The sequence below is a fragment of the Xenopus laevis genome, chromosome 5S (assembly GCF_017654675.1).
Source record: "Xenopus laevis strain J_2021 chromosome 5S, Xenopus_laevis_v10.1, whole genome shotgun sequence".
Classification (NCBI taxonomy): domain Eukaryota; kingdom Metazoa; phylum Chordata; class Amphibia; order Anura; family Pipidae; genus Xenopus; species Xenopus laevis.
In genome coordinates this window covers 55,987,737-56,003,038 of record NC_054380.1, presented here as the reverse complement: position 1 = coordinate 56,003,038, position 15,302 = coordinate 55,987,737, and the positions used below count along the sequence as shown (strand labels likewise).

General features: G+C 38.7%; 1 protein-coding gene across 3 annotated transcripts in view; it reads left to right on the top strand.

The window, feature by feature from the left end:
• LOC108717423 (heparan sulfate glucosamine 3-O-sulfotransferase 5) overlaps positions 1-15,302 on the top strand; it is a 200,731-nt gene that overhangs the window by 82,079 nt on the left and 103,350 nt on the right. For 2 of the 3 annotated variants that reach the window (XM_041564586.1, XM_041564588.1), the window contains exon 1: positions 11,595-11,766. The exons of the other annotated variant lie outside the window; for it this stretch is intronic. The gene's annotated coding sequence lies outside the window, so the exon portion shown is untranslated. Of the gene's footprint in view, positions 1-11,594; positions 11,767-15,302 lie in introns of those variants that run through there. 3 annotated transcript variants of the gene reach the window in all.

Sequence of the window (15,302 nt, the reverse complement as noted above, 5' to 3'; positions counted from 1 at the left end):
ACAATGCTTTTGTCAGAGGCACACACATTAAAAAAATCCCACACTGCTGACTTTTTGGAAGTGTGCGATCTGGCGGTAACAGTAGAAGTTGGCGGAGTTGGCGGTATTGGCGGCAATGGCGGGTGCGTTGGCCGGCTGAACACAGGTGCCGATACATGTTGTTGCCCTGCTGATCCCTGCGGGCTGTCCTCCCTGCTTCTTCTAAGTCTTATTCTCCTACTGCCTCTCTGACTCTCCGTCTCTCCATCTGAACTACCCTCCTCTTGCTCTCTTCTACTAGGCACCCACAAAACATCAATCTCCTCATCATCATTCTCCTCAGATGCATCAATTTCTTCTGACACATCACAGAAGGAAGCAGCAGCGGGGACCTCCTCCTCATCACTCATTATGTCCATCTCTATCGTGTTCTCTGCCAGAATTAAATCTGGTGTAAGGTCCTCATCTCCTTCATCTTCTTCTGGCAATAATGGTTGCGCATTACTCAGTTCAAGAAACTCATTGGAAAATAACTCCTCTGACCCCAGTGAAGAAGGGGCACCGGTGGTGGAGGAAGTGTTACGTGGGGTGGCCATAGCAGTGGAGGATGAGGAGGATGTTGTGGTAAAGTTAGAAACGGTAGAGGATGGGGTGTGCTGTGTAAGCCAGTCAACTACCTCTTCAGCATTTTGGGAGTTCAGGGTCATTGGCTTTTTAAAACTGGGCAATTTGCTAGGGCCACAGGATTGCATAGCAGCACGGCCCCTAGCACGGCCTCTGCGTGGCGGCCTGCCTTTGCCTGGCATTATTTTTAAAAAACAACAACAACAACAAAAACTCAGTTGGTTTTTCTGGAAACGATAATACACACAGCTAGATGGCGGGTTGAAGAAAACACTGTGCAAATAATGCCTACAAAGTCAACGTATACACTACTACAGCGGTGGATACGGATTACGTAAAATATATGAATGCTGCTTGAAAAAAAGTAACTCAAGTGGTTTTTCTAGAGACGATAATATTATCAATATTTAGACAAAATGTGAACAAGGTCACACAGCTCGATGGCGGGTTGAAGAAAACAGTGTGCAAATAATGCCTACAAGGTCAACGTATACACTACTACAGCGGTGGATACGGATTACGTAAAATATATGAATGCTGCTTGAAAAAAAGTAACTCAAGTGGTTTTTCTAGAGACGATAATATTATCAATATTTAGACAAAATGTGAACAAGCTCACACAGCTCGATGGCGGGTTGAAGAAAACAGTGTGCAAATAATGCCTACAAGGTCAATGTATACACTACTACAGCGGTGGATACGGATTACGTAAAATATATGAATGCTGCTTGAAAAAAGTGACTCCGGTGTTTTTTCTGGAGACGGTAATATTATGGATATTTAGACAGAATGGGAACAAGGTCACACAGCTCGATGGCGGGTTGAAGAAAACAGTGTGCAAATAATGCCTACAAGGCCAACGTATACACTACTACAGCGGTGGATACGGATTACGTAAAATATATGAATGCTGCTTGAAAAAAGTGACTCCGGTGTTTTTTCTGGAGACGGTAATATTATGGATATTTAGACAGAATGGGAACAAGGTCACACAGCTCGATGGCGGTTGAAGAAAACAGTGTGCAAATAATGCCTACAAGGTCAACGTATACACTACTACAGCGGTGGATACGGATTACGTAAAATATATGAATGCTGCTTGAAAAAAAGTAACTCAAGTGGTTTTTCTAGAGACGATAATATTATCAATATTTAGACAAAATGTGAACAAGCTCACACAGCTCGATGGCGGGTTGAAGAAAACACTGTGCAAATAATGCCTACAAGGCCAACGTATACACTACTACAGCGGTGGATACGGATTACGTAAAATATATGAATGCTGCTTGAAAAAAGTGACTCCGGTGTTTTTTCTGGAGACGGTAATATTATGGATATTTAGACAGAATGGGAACAAGGTCACACAGCTCGATGGCGGGTTGAAGAAAACAGTGTGCAAATAATGCCTACAAGGTCAACGTATACACTACTACAGCGGTGGATACGGATTACGTAAAATATATGAATGCTGCTTGAAAAAAAGTAACTCAAGTGGTTTTTCTAGAGACGATAATATTATCAATATTTAGACAAAATGTGAACAAGCTCACACAGCTCGATGGCGGGTTGAAGAAAACACTGTGCAAATAATGCCTACAAGGCCAACGTATACACTACTACAGCGGTGGATACGGATTACGTAAAATATATGAATGCTGCTTGAAAAAAGTGACTCCGGTGTTTTTTCTGGAGACGGTAATATTATGGATATTTAGACAGAATGGGAACAAGGTCACACAGCTCGATGGCGGGTTGAAGAAAACAGTGTGCAAATAATGCCTACAAGGCCAACGTATACACTACTACAGCGGTGGATACGGATTACGTAAAATATATGAATGCTGCTTGAAAAAAGTGACTCCGGTGTTTTTTCTGGAGACGGTAATATTATGGATATTTAGACAGAATGGGAACAAGGTCACACAGCTCGATGGCGGGTTGAAGAAAACAGTGTGCAAATAATGCCTACAAGGCCAACGTATACACTACTACAGCGGTGGATACGGATTACGTAAAATATATGAATGCTGCTTGAAAAAAGTGACTCCGGTGTTTTTTCTGGAGACGGTAATATTATGGATATTTAGACAGAATGTGAACAAGGTCACACAGCTAGATGGCGGGTTGAAGAAAACACTGTGCAAATAATGCCTACAAGGTCAATGTATACACTACTACAGCGGTGGATACGGATTACGTAAAATATATTATGGCTGCTTGAAAAAAGTCACTCCGGTGTTTTTTCTGGAGACGGTAATATTATGGATATTTAGACAGAATGTGAACAAGGTCACACAGCTAGATGGCGGGTTGAAGAAAACACTGTGCAAATAATGCCTACAAGGTCAACGTATACACTACTACAGCGGTGGATACGGATTACGTAAAATATATTATGGCTGCTTGAAAAAAGTCACTCCGGTGTTTTTTCTGGAGACGGTAATATTATGGATATTTAGACAGAATGTGAACAAGGTCACACAGCTAGGTGGCGGGTTGAAGAAAACACTGTGCAAATAATGCCTACAAGGTCAACGTATACACTACTACAGCGGTGGATACGGATTACGTAAAATATATTATGGCTGCTTGAAAAAAGTCACTCCGGTGTTTTTTCTGGAGACGGTAATATTATGGATATTTAGACAGAATGTGAACAAGGTCACACAGCTAGATGGCGGGTTGAAGAAAACACTGTGCAAATAATGCCTACAGGGCAAATAATGCCTAAAAGGTCAACTTATACACTACTACAGCGGTAGTAAAATAAAAAAAAGTAAAATAAAAAAAAATGAATATTAAAAAAAAAAAATTAAAGTTGGTGCTGCTGAACTACTAGGAGCAGCAGATTAGCACACCAGTCCCACTCCCCAACACTGCTAGACTAATAGCACTGGGCTCTTATAGTAGTAGTAGTAGTAGTAGTAGTAAAACAACAAAAAAATAAATAAAAGCAGTCCTTACAAGGACTACTGTTATTGCAGCAGTCAGCAGATGAGATCAGAAGCAGGACAGCTGCCCACTGCAGCTACATACAGAGCACTGCAGTAGAAGGTAGATTACTAGCCAGCAAAGCTACCTAAGCTTAAATGTCCCTCAAACCCCTGCAGACTTCTGTCCCTCCAATAACAGAGCAGTATCAAAACGATTACTAGCCAGCAAACTTTCAACTGTCCCTGAAATCACTAACAGGCAGCAGCTCTCTCCCTACACTATCTCTTCAGCACACACAGGCAGAGTGAAAAAACGCTGCAGGGCTTCGGTTTTTATAGGGAAGGGGAGTGGTCCAGGGGAGAGCTTCCTGATTGGCTGCCATGTACCTGCTGGTCTGGGGTGAGAGGGCAAAAAAAAGCGCCAACAATGGCGAACCCAAAATGGCGAACGTCGCGCGACGTTCGCGAACTTCCGGCGAGCGCGAACACCCGATGTTCGCGCGAACAAGTTCGCCGGCGAACAGTTCGCGACATCTCTAATTATTACTACTATGTAGAAGCATTTAGACTGGTACAAGTGCTTTAACACTAAAAGATAGATAGATAATTGCACCACATTACTAAAAAAGAACAGCAACCTCAAAAATTCTTTCTCACTTGGACCACATATATTAACAGTCTTCCCTAACCACTCACACCTTCATAAACACAACTTGGTACGACACAGGAATCTTAAGGGGTAACTCATTGCTACAAGAAACTAACCAATATATCCAAAACACACTTCAAGGGAACAACTACAAGATCACCCCCCAGGAGTCAACATACTAACAGGCTTAAAAGGGTATTTAAGTTGGCCTATTATAAGTTGTGCTTCTGTTTGACTCTCCTCTGAAGAGTGACAGCATGGGATTCTCAAAGCAACTCTCAAAAAGATCTGAAAACAAAGATTGTTCGATATCATGGTTTAGAAAAAAGCTATCTCAGAGGTTTAAACCATCAGTTTCAACTGTAAGGAATGTAATCAGGAAATGGAAGGCCACAGGCACAGTTGCTGTAAAACCCAGATCTGGCAGGCCAAGAAAAATACAGAAGCGGCATATGAGGAGGAGTGTGAGAATGGTTACAGACAACCCAAAGATCACATCCAAACACCTGCAAGAACATCTTGCTGTATATGGGGCATTTGTACATGGTTCTACAATTCAGCGCAATTTGCACAAAGAACATCTATATGATGAGAAAGAAGCCCTTTCTGCACTCAAACCACAAACAGAGTCGCTTGTTGTATGCAAAAGCTCATTTAGACAAGTCACAGTCATTTTGGAACAAAGTGCTTTGGACTGATGAGACAAAAATGTAGTTATTTGGTAATAACAAAAAGCGCTTTGCATGGCGAAAGAAGAACACTGCATTCCAAGAAAAACACCCACTACCTACTGTCAAATTTGGTGGAGGTTCCATCATGCTGTGGGGCTAGTTTAGGGACAGGGGCACTTGTTAAAGTCAAGGGTTTGATGAATTCAACCAAATATCAACAAACTCTTCAGGATAATGTTCAAGCATGAGTCACAAAGTTGAAGTTATGCAGGGGTTGGATATTCCAACAAGACATTTATCCCAAAAACACTTTGAAATCTACAAAGGCATTTATGCAGAGGGAGAAGTACAATATTATGGAATGACTGTCACAGTCCCCCGACTTGAATATCATAGAAAATCTATGGGATGATTTGAAGTAGGCTGTCTATGCTTGGCAGCCATCACATTTAACTGAACTGGAGAGATAGTATATAGACGAATGGTCAAAAATACTGCCATCCACAATCCAGACACTCATCAAAGGCTATAGGAGGCGTCTAGAGGCTGTTACATTTGCAAAAGGAGGCTCAACTATTGATGTAATATCTCTGTTGGGGTGCCCTAATTTATGCACCTGTCTAATTTTGTTATGGTGTATATTGCATGTTTTCTGTTATTCCAATAAACTATATGTCACAGCTGAAATACTACTGTTTCCATAAGGCATTTTATATATTAAAAGGAAGATGCTACTTTGAAAGCTCAGCAAATGATAAACAAAACTCCAAAGAATTAAGAGGGGTTCCCAGATGTTTTCATATGACTGTAAATGTTTGATTTACCAGTATTTTATTTTTAATACATTTAATAGTAGATAAAAACATATAATCTTTAAAAACATGAAATGTGGTTCTGTTTTGGAACACATACTGTACATTTTACACACAGACATCATCTTATGAAAATTGTTGATGTTAAAAATTTGGCATCTGGCTTACTTTCACACAACAGCCAACACATGTCTTTCCTTCATCACCACTTAGCAGCTTCCAATTATAGATCTGTCTTTTCTTTATGATTTCTCTACTGACTTCCATCAGTCTCGCAGCCTGTCATGTCTATAATAATAATAGTAGTAAAAGTCTAATATGTCGGTAGAAAACTTATTATATTCTGTTGTCCACAGTAATAATGGTATAAAATTGGACATTATCTGCTGACGTTCCCCACTTTGCAAAAAATTAAAAATATCAGCAACCTCTACCATAAAAAGGAGCATTGAGACCAAAACTTGCTTCAAAGAGTGGCGATGGGACAAAATAAAGGTCAGAAATGGTCACCTGAGGCAGTGGTTTGGTTTGAGAAGCTTGCCTGAGAGGCCCAGAAAAACGGCACACTGGCAATCATGCTATGAACTGTGAACTCTACAGCCGGCAACCCTGCACCCAAGCACCCAAGCCTACATTATCAGACCTACTGACCATAAAAGGTCTTCCAAAGACCTTCCGTACTAACCTGCCCTGCACCCAACCCAAGGTCTTCCAAAGAACCCTGTACTAACCTGTCCTGCTGTAAAATGGTAAAATTAAAGATTTATCATCAAGGAAGACCTCAAAAGCTGAGGGAGAAAACCACCTCATTAAAAACAAAGTGTCCGCTCTATGGAAGACATCTGCAATCCTTTGCCAAATAGATCCCAACTTAGCCAGGCCATCAATTGCTCTGCAACTGAAACAGAGGGCCTAAAAAACAGGCTGTGTTGTAACAATTCATGTTTTATTGGAATGGTATCTGAGGTATCTTGCTACTTTACTGTTAAATGCTGACTCTTTTCCACTCCAATGTTAATGTCCCCCTTATACTTGGATTATTGTATAGTGCAATTAATTCAATTTATCTTGCAGTGCCCACATGCAGCAGTTGTTGCCATGGGTGATTTTAATACCCTATTGGACAGGGCCAGACCTAAAAATCTGCAGCTCTTCAGGCATCAACCGCCATGATGAAAGTACAAAAGTTGCATGAGTGGATCTGATGGTAGTTTAAGTGCTTAGTGACTGTATGTGTGTCACATGATTCACTTAAACTTGTGTATTACAAAATACCCCTGTTGCAAAATATTAGGAAATTATAAATCACAGAAGAGTTCCATGACCAAATAACAGTATGAGGCCAAAGGCCGAGTACTTTTATTTAGGTCATGAAACTTCAAGGTTCTGTAAAAAGCATTATTCTGCAGGATAAAATGAGTATAGTGGGCCTTTGTAAGGTTTAATACACTGCACAAAATAAATCTTTTTGTTATTTTTACTGGTTAACCAGCATGTCTCCATAACTATAGCTTGGAGCATCTCATAAATCGCCAAAGTTTGTCAGAGGGTTCCCTGAATTGTTATTGAGCAACTTTTGGAGAGCTGCTGGTTGCACTATTAGGGAAATAAGTAGCAAATGACATGTGGATACAGTTCAATTATAATGCATTCACTTTCTTTTTTCTGTTCTGCTTTGCCATTATGTTTAATTGAGAGAACCTGCTGCTGACATATTCACAAAACCAGAGCTTAAAACTGCTTAGCATGAATGCCCTTTCTGGTTTATTGAACCGGACTACTTATATCAATACAAATTTGCTGTAATTGGCCATTTGATCTTCCAAATTAGTTGAAAACTAACATCTGAGATTAACAACCAGGCCCTTTGCACATCTGGTTAATTGCCAATAACAAATCACTACTTTGGAGAAACACATTTTCTGTTCACATCATTAAAAAAATACTCACTGATGTCACAGTAGTTTATCCATGCTGGTAATATGACATTATGACATGGAATTAAAGGAGCTACATACTGTATATACTGTATATGCATGTCTAAGTTATATATTAATATTATTTACACATATACACTCATATACAGATTTACCAAATTATAAAAATGTATAACCACTCAGGTACCAATCTGTAGAAAAAGTATTTGCCTAATAAACCTTCCATTTAATAAAATTTTATCAAATAAAGGGCAAATTAGTGAATTGTTGATCCAATTAAAATTGTGCTTTTTTTCTCAGATGTTTTACTTTCGTGCAAAAAAAATTAAGGAAGTGGGGAAATGAAGTTACAGCTTTGAGCAGGCAAAAAACATCCCCCAAGGGGCAAAAACATGCAGCTCCACTCTAATTTTGGTTTAAAGTCTTAACATTTTTTTTGCTGTGAAAAAATTTGAGAGAATGTTAGTCTGTAGTAAACTTGCACAATTCCTTAACATTTTTCCATATCTTGCCATCCATAAGTACTACTCCCTTTTTTAAAGGGCACATACATTTTTATGTTTTCTGCCATAGGTTTGTTCTATTCAGCACTGCATTTGCTTTTCAGTTTTTGTTTCCTATAAATAAGAATGTCATTAAAAAGAAAATCTCAAATCTGACTGTTTTTCTTTAGAAATAAGTTGTTAAGAATTTTATTTAAACAATTAAGCAATTAAAATCATAACAAGTAAAGGCCTTAAGTGGATATTCAATAAGGGTAATTATATCTTCGTTTTTGATCAAGTACAAGGTACTGTTTTATAATTAGAGAGAAAAAAGCAATAATCTTTAAAATATTGTTTTTGGATAAAATGGAGTCTATGGCAGATGATGTATTAGCTTAAATTCGGTGTATAGCCTTAAAGGGGAAAAATCCGTTTGTTTTCCCATGTACCAAAGATATTTTTGAAAAAAAAGACAGTAATGCTCTATTCTTTGTATAGCAAAAAAAATTGTATTTCAGTTTATTAACCTGCATAGCACAGAACATCCAGCAGCAATGTTTCGGGCATACAATGTGTCTAGGGTTGCCACCTTTTAGCCCGGTGGAGACCGGGCAGGGGTCGGGGCTGTGATGTGAAGGGGCGGGCTGTGACTCAGAGGGGGTGGGTTGTGACATGGAGGGGGTGGGTCAAGACATCAGGGGCGGGCTATGATTCGGCAATTTGCAGATCGCCGTGTTAATCATAGAAATGATCCGGGTAGCCCTTCAAATTATCAGGCTGTCCGGCTCAAAACACGGACAGGTGGCAACCCTTTTTCAAGCTTAACAAAATGATCAAATGCCACAGGTGTATTACAAACATTGGAATTTGGAATTGTCCGTGCCTCAACCAGGAAGTGGCATCATTGTATCTTAGCAACAGGCATAAACAATGTTGTATTCTAATGTAAACTCCCTAATGTTTGTTTCAATTCTTCAGCGCAAACATATCAGAGTTCTCTAAAATACATCATATGATTCAAAGAAACAGATATAGGTCATAACTCTATTCAATCCATTTGGTGCTAATGATGTTATCCAACATAACTCTCTATGTTTTAAACTAAGCTTCCGATTCCCTCCATATTTAGAGGAGAAGGAAAATTGTTTACCACTTGGGGGTGCCAAATGTTAGGCACCCCAAGTGAATATATTGACTTACCTGAAACCCCAGACCAGTGCGACTATCACCAGAAAACAACACAGGCCCAGAGTTATTCAAGTGTGCACCAGGGATCGATCCTCTTCCAGCTTCTTCTTTCTTTGGATTTCCTGCAGGAGATGCATGCGCAGTAGAATGAAAAGCCGAACTTTAACTAAAAAGTTTACATTCTACCGTGCATGCGTCTGCCCTGGGAAATTTGATATACCCCAGGTCCCCAGGTTCACTGTTTCATGCCAGTATCAATATATACTGTATGTATATACTGTATATATATATATATATATATATATATATATATATATATATATATATATATATATTTGTGTATACTTCAAAAGGACAAGCATATATATAAAGTCATACAAAATCTCTCCAGTTCACTCTTCAGAGGAGAGTCAAACAGAAGCAAAACTTGCAATTGGTCACCTTAAATACCCTTTCTCATGATTGGACACACCTGGCTATGAAGTTTGGTGTTGCCAGTAATCAGTATTGAGCAGTTACATGCATTAAAATTACAAGAGTATCCTTTTTCACATTTGATTTAATTTCGTACAACTGAATACTGCAGTACTCAGATGTTCCTGGGAAATGAGAGTATAATACCACCACTCTTTATTCATTCATATTAGCCACAGGAGGAACTGTGTCTCTTTATTTGTCTCTCTTTCTCTGGGACCTAGAAATACATCCCCCCCCCAACTCGGAGTAGGTAGAGCCCTTTCCTTGCTCACAAACACAGCAAAAACTTAAATTTCCATACTTTTCATACATTTCCTGGGCAAACAGACAGTACCTGAATAATACCAGGCTCTACCGTAGGCACAGTTCCTCTCTTACCTATTGTATACTTTGTTTAATCTATGCACATTATGTACAGTAGTAGACTGGTAATTTCCCTATGCACACACCTCCACTACAAAATGTCTATAAGAAAATTCAGTCCTGCAACAGACAATACCATGCAAACCGTCTTCATCTTTTTTTTTTTGTAGATATATCCTTAGGGATTGTGTTAATATTTTGGAGGACAGAACAGCTTAAGCCGCCATATACATTCATAGATTGTGCTGATAAACAGAATAATTTGCTTTTCCCCTGACTGTATAATAATAGTTTGTAGTGTTTCCACCTAGTAGAAGTCAGTATGCAAATAATTAGTTGCTCAGCCAGCATTACTTTGAAGTTTTTTGCTGACTCAATTGTATTTAAACATCAGAATTATATTTTCTAGTTCATGATTATTGTTATACTGAGAAATGAAACAACCAACTAAGTATAATGAATTTATCTTTATAAATCTCTACCAAAAATGCTGTCCATAAATGTAGAGATTATAAGTATGTGCAATCAGGCCCGGATTTGTGGAAAGGCCACCTAGGCCCAGGCCTAGGGCGGCAGGATTTTAGGGGGGCGGCATGCTGTCCATCCACACCCACATTTGTTCAAAAACACTGAGGAGGCACTGGAGTTACAATAATTTTTTTAATTTTTTTTTTACAATAATTTTTTTAATTTCCTGTGTGCCAATCCCCATTGATGATGAGAATTTGCACAATAAAGGGGAGGGGACAGGGGCGACGAACGGCAGTGGGCCTAGGGGCGCCCACTATGTAAATCCGGCCCTATGTGCAATCTGACAGCCATACATTATGTTTGTTTTTGTCCATGTGCACTTAGAGAGATACAAGTATAGGCACTGTGGTTTTTAATGGACTCACTATTATTATTTAAGTTGGAATTCAAACCTTTATCAAGATTCTGATAAAATATGAATAATTTCTAAAGCAAGACAGCACTGTGCTACATGTACTTGATAATAAAAACTGTTTGCATCTTGGATTTTGTACAGGTATTGAAGTACTGTGAGTGCCTCATCTCTGTAAAGCACTGCAGAATAGGTTAGTTTTTATAACTAACAATTGTTGGATAATGATCAAATGTCCTCCTTCTGCAGCTTAACTAATCAAGGTTATGCCAGACACGAGCAAAATCTCTTATAAGGTATATTTTTGGTTGACTGAACCCTGCTTTCATGAGCTGCACCCTTAATACTAATCTTTTTTTATCTAGTGCAAAGATGTAAAAGGTAACAATATTGTAACAGAAGACTGTATATTGAGCTAAAACAAAAACTCTGACACTGTTTACAAGATGCACATTATCCATTATGCCCATTATATTGTACACAAAAGCAATAATCGAATCAGCAAGAGAATTGATATTAAAGAACTTTTAAGAGGGTCAATGTAAATTACAATTTAAATTAGGATTGATCTATTATTTTTTCCTCTTGACAAAGCCACGGTCGGTGGTGAAACAGCTGTCGAGGTACAGCGTTGTGTGGGGATAACTGGAATCTTTCTCCCCCATCTTGAGGATTGTGTGTGTATTGGAGCCAGTGGACATGATGTGTAATTTGGACGTAAGTGCTGAGCGTTGAGACATCCGGTGTGGGACGCGGTCAGTCACGGTCAGTATACATCATATCAGTATACATCTTTATTATGCAGCAGTATGCTGTCGGACTTCAGGCTATGCTTGGGCGAATATGACTATACGCAGGTCACGTGCAATATCGATCGCCATATTATGATGGCTGTGTGGCTAAGCTGGTCACCGGATGCACTAATTTGCTAAAGTAATTACTTTACATTGAATGCCCATACAGCACAGCACGAACTTTATTGCTGAACAAATATTTAAATTCCCACACCGGCTCCGCTCTTACACACCGTAAGGCACAACATTGATTAACCCCATGGGACCAATTGGTCCCCTACTACGGACTTAAGGACTTTATTGGTGCAAATAACCACTTTGGACCACTCCATATATTGATGTCACATGTGACGGCACACATTTATCCTCCTTATATGAACACTTACCTACGGACTCATTTGGACTGAGGCTTTGTGCACCACATCATAATACATTACAACTGGGAACAATTTGGCGGTTTCACCTAACAGAATATAAATTGCATGCAGTTCCCCATATCCAATTGTATCTAATATTAGATAAGTGGGGTAGAGGGATCCCTATCCCCAAGGCAGCGCTGCTTATTTTAAATGGTTTTAACACATATGGCATTGTGGAGAATAAATATTGCCTTTTAACATAACTTTTATTGCATGGCTATTTGTTACCTAATACTATTAGGATTGCATTTGGAGGTTAAGTCCCATATTGATGTGTATATATTCTATTATTTTTTCATTATTAACAGGTGCCTTAGAGTCTGTATGTATGAGTGATGTGAGGCCTCCTCCCAATCCGCACCCAGCCCGCTTCTGCCCCTCTATTTGTAGACCCAAGTCTATAAATAGGCGCAAGTCTATAAATTTCAGCTCTGAAAGTGCTAGGTTGAAGATTTTGTGCAGGAATTGGCCCGAACCCACCCGTCCCGCAGGTTTTGGGCTGGCCCGCACATCACTAGTATGTGTGACTATAATGGAATGAAACTGTATCAGAATTTAAGATAAACACTTCACCCTAAGGATCTTTCATCAGAAAGAGGTTATGGTAAAACAACTTACAATAAATGCTGAGCATTATTGTATCATCAACCACGTTTGCTGTTTAGACTAAATATAGCAGGATATATTTTTGGTAAAGCCACATTAATAATAATTTTTGGAACAGTAAATAAATTGTATTAATTCCATTTCATACTATATTAACTTTGTGGAAAAAAACAGACTGAATCTACAATATTATAATTTACAAATATATTGTTTACCTTCACCCTTAAATTCATTTTTAGTTATTTTCTGAAACAATTTGCAGTCGATCTTCCATTATTTATGATTTTTCAGTTATTTAGCATCTTTTCAGCAGCTTTGTAGCTTGGTATTTCGGCAGCTGGCTTGTTGTTAGGATCTTATTTACCCTAGCAACTAGTCAGTGGTTTGAATAAGAGATTGGAATAAGTATAAGCAGGGGCTAAATAGGAAAATGAAAAAAAATAATAAAAGGTATAAATAACAATACAAATCTAGACACACACAACAATTGTTTTTGCCTGCCAGGGTCCCCAAAGTCGGTAGAAGAGGAAGACAAATATCCTATCAAACTAGTTAATAAAGAATAAAAACCAATTGCAAAGTGTCTAAGAATAGGACATTTTATAACATACTGAAAGTTTCCTAAAAGGTGAACTTTATAATAGAAATCTGTTTACAAATGAATCTGTGTGACTGTGAAGTTTATAAACATTATATGACTTACTGCTAAATGTGTAACACACAGGTAAAGATCCAGACATTAGGCCAAAATTGTGTTGCTTTCTGCAGGCACACATCTGTAGCTCCATCCTAATCTCCATATTTGAAGCCAGATGTGTGCCAGACAAATATAATAGCAGATTTGGCAGGCTAAATGCATAATTAAAGTACATTCAGGCCAGGAATCAGGTATGGCAGCAAAGATCTGAATCACTATAGTATACCAGGTAGAGTTCAGAACCAGCAGCAATCTGTGAAAATCCAAGGCAGGCCAAGTGTCAAACCAAAAAGCTAAGTATGAGCAGGGCCTGTATAATCACAGTTTCCAGATTGTGTGTAGGCAGGGCTGTATATACCATATATGCACCCGAGGGCCTGTGCATAGGGAGGCATCTGTGAAGTGGGGTGGCCCTTGGGTGCCAATATGGTAAATTATATATTTCACACAAAAAATCCCCACCAGTGTGCTAAATCCAACTATGGAGTAGATTGGGCATGCTGGCTCTGCTGTGATCGGTTAATGCACTATAATTGGGGCAGGCTGAGGTCCAGTGTCTAGGGAAGCACTGGACCTAAATAGAGCTCCTGTCTGCAGGTACAGGTGACGCCCCAACCCCCAGGTCCATGTGACATGCCTTACACTATGTTTTGCAGTATTCTTAATACTGGTGCATGACAAAATACAGCTTTTTTAAAAAAAAATAAGAATAAATTAATAAAATGCATGGTGCTGATCACTTTGAAGCAAAATATAATCAGAAACTGCTGTAAAAAACTTTAAGTACTGCCTTATACTATTGGGTCTCTGGTTTACATGTACAGTATATTTTGGTAAAAATCAGATTGATATTTGTATATGATGAATGACATTTGTGATGTGTGACCTAAATGGTATGTTTTCGCTAAATGTGGAGGGGTGGACCGCCACTGTAGTATGCCTGGAATTGGAGGGTCATCAACAGTCAGGGGATTTTCACCATTAGAAGTGTAACGAGGGTTCTTATTATTCCATCATTTTTCCTGTGGAAGAGTGGCAGCAGCCATTAAAAACATGTGCTTTAAAATGTCTGTTCTATTCTAGTAGCCTTTATGGCAGAAAGGGAAAATATTTCTAAATACATTACTACACTATATTACTCTCTTTATCCATAATTCAATTTTCAGATTTTGTTTTGCTGGGAGTTGTCTGCATTTTGTAGAGGTTTTTGAGATACATATTCATCTTTTTTAGCACAGGGTTCAGCGATTTGTTTTTGTATATTCTTTTTATACTTTTAATAAATTCAATGACAATGAGTTTAGTCTTGGTTTCAAAAACGACTAAAATTTAACCTTTAATAAATAAGACCTTTGTTTGAGATTTTTGAAAGGAACACTTTGCATGATGATTTAATTACGGGACCTAATAGCACTGCAGACTATAGACAAGAAACATTTAGGGGCCCATTTACTTAGCTCGAGTGAAGGAATACAGGAAAAAAACTTCGAATTTTGAATGTTTCTTTTTGGCTACTTCGACCATCAAATTGGCTACTTCAACTTCGATTCGAACTAAAAATCGTTCGACTATTCAACCATTCAATAGTACTTTCTCTTTAAGAAAAAACTTCGACCCCTAGTTCGCCACCTAAAAGCTACCGAAGTCAATGTTAGCCTATGGGGAAGGTCCCCATAGGCTTTCTAATGTTTTTTAGGTCGAACAAAAATCGTTCGATCGATGGATTAAAATCGAATCAATAGCGCTAAATCCTTCGACTTCGAAGTCAAAGGATTTAACTTTGAC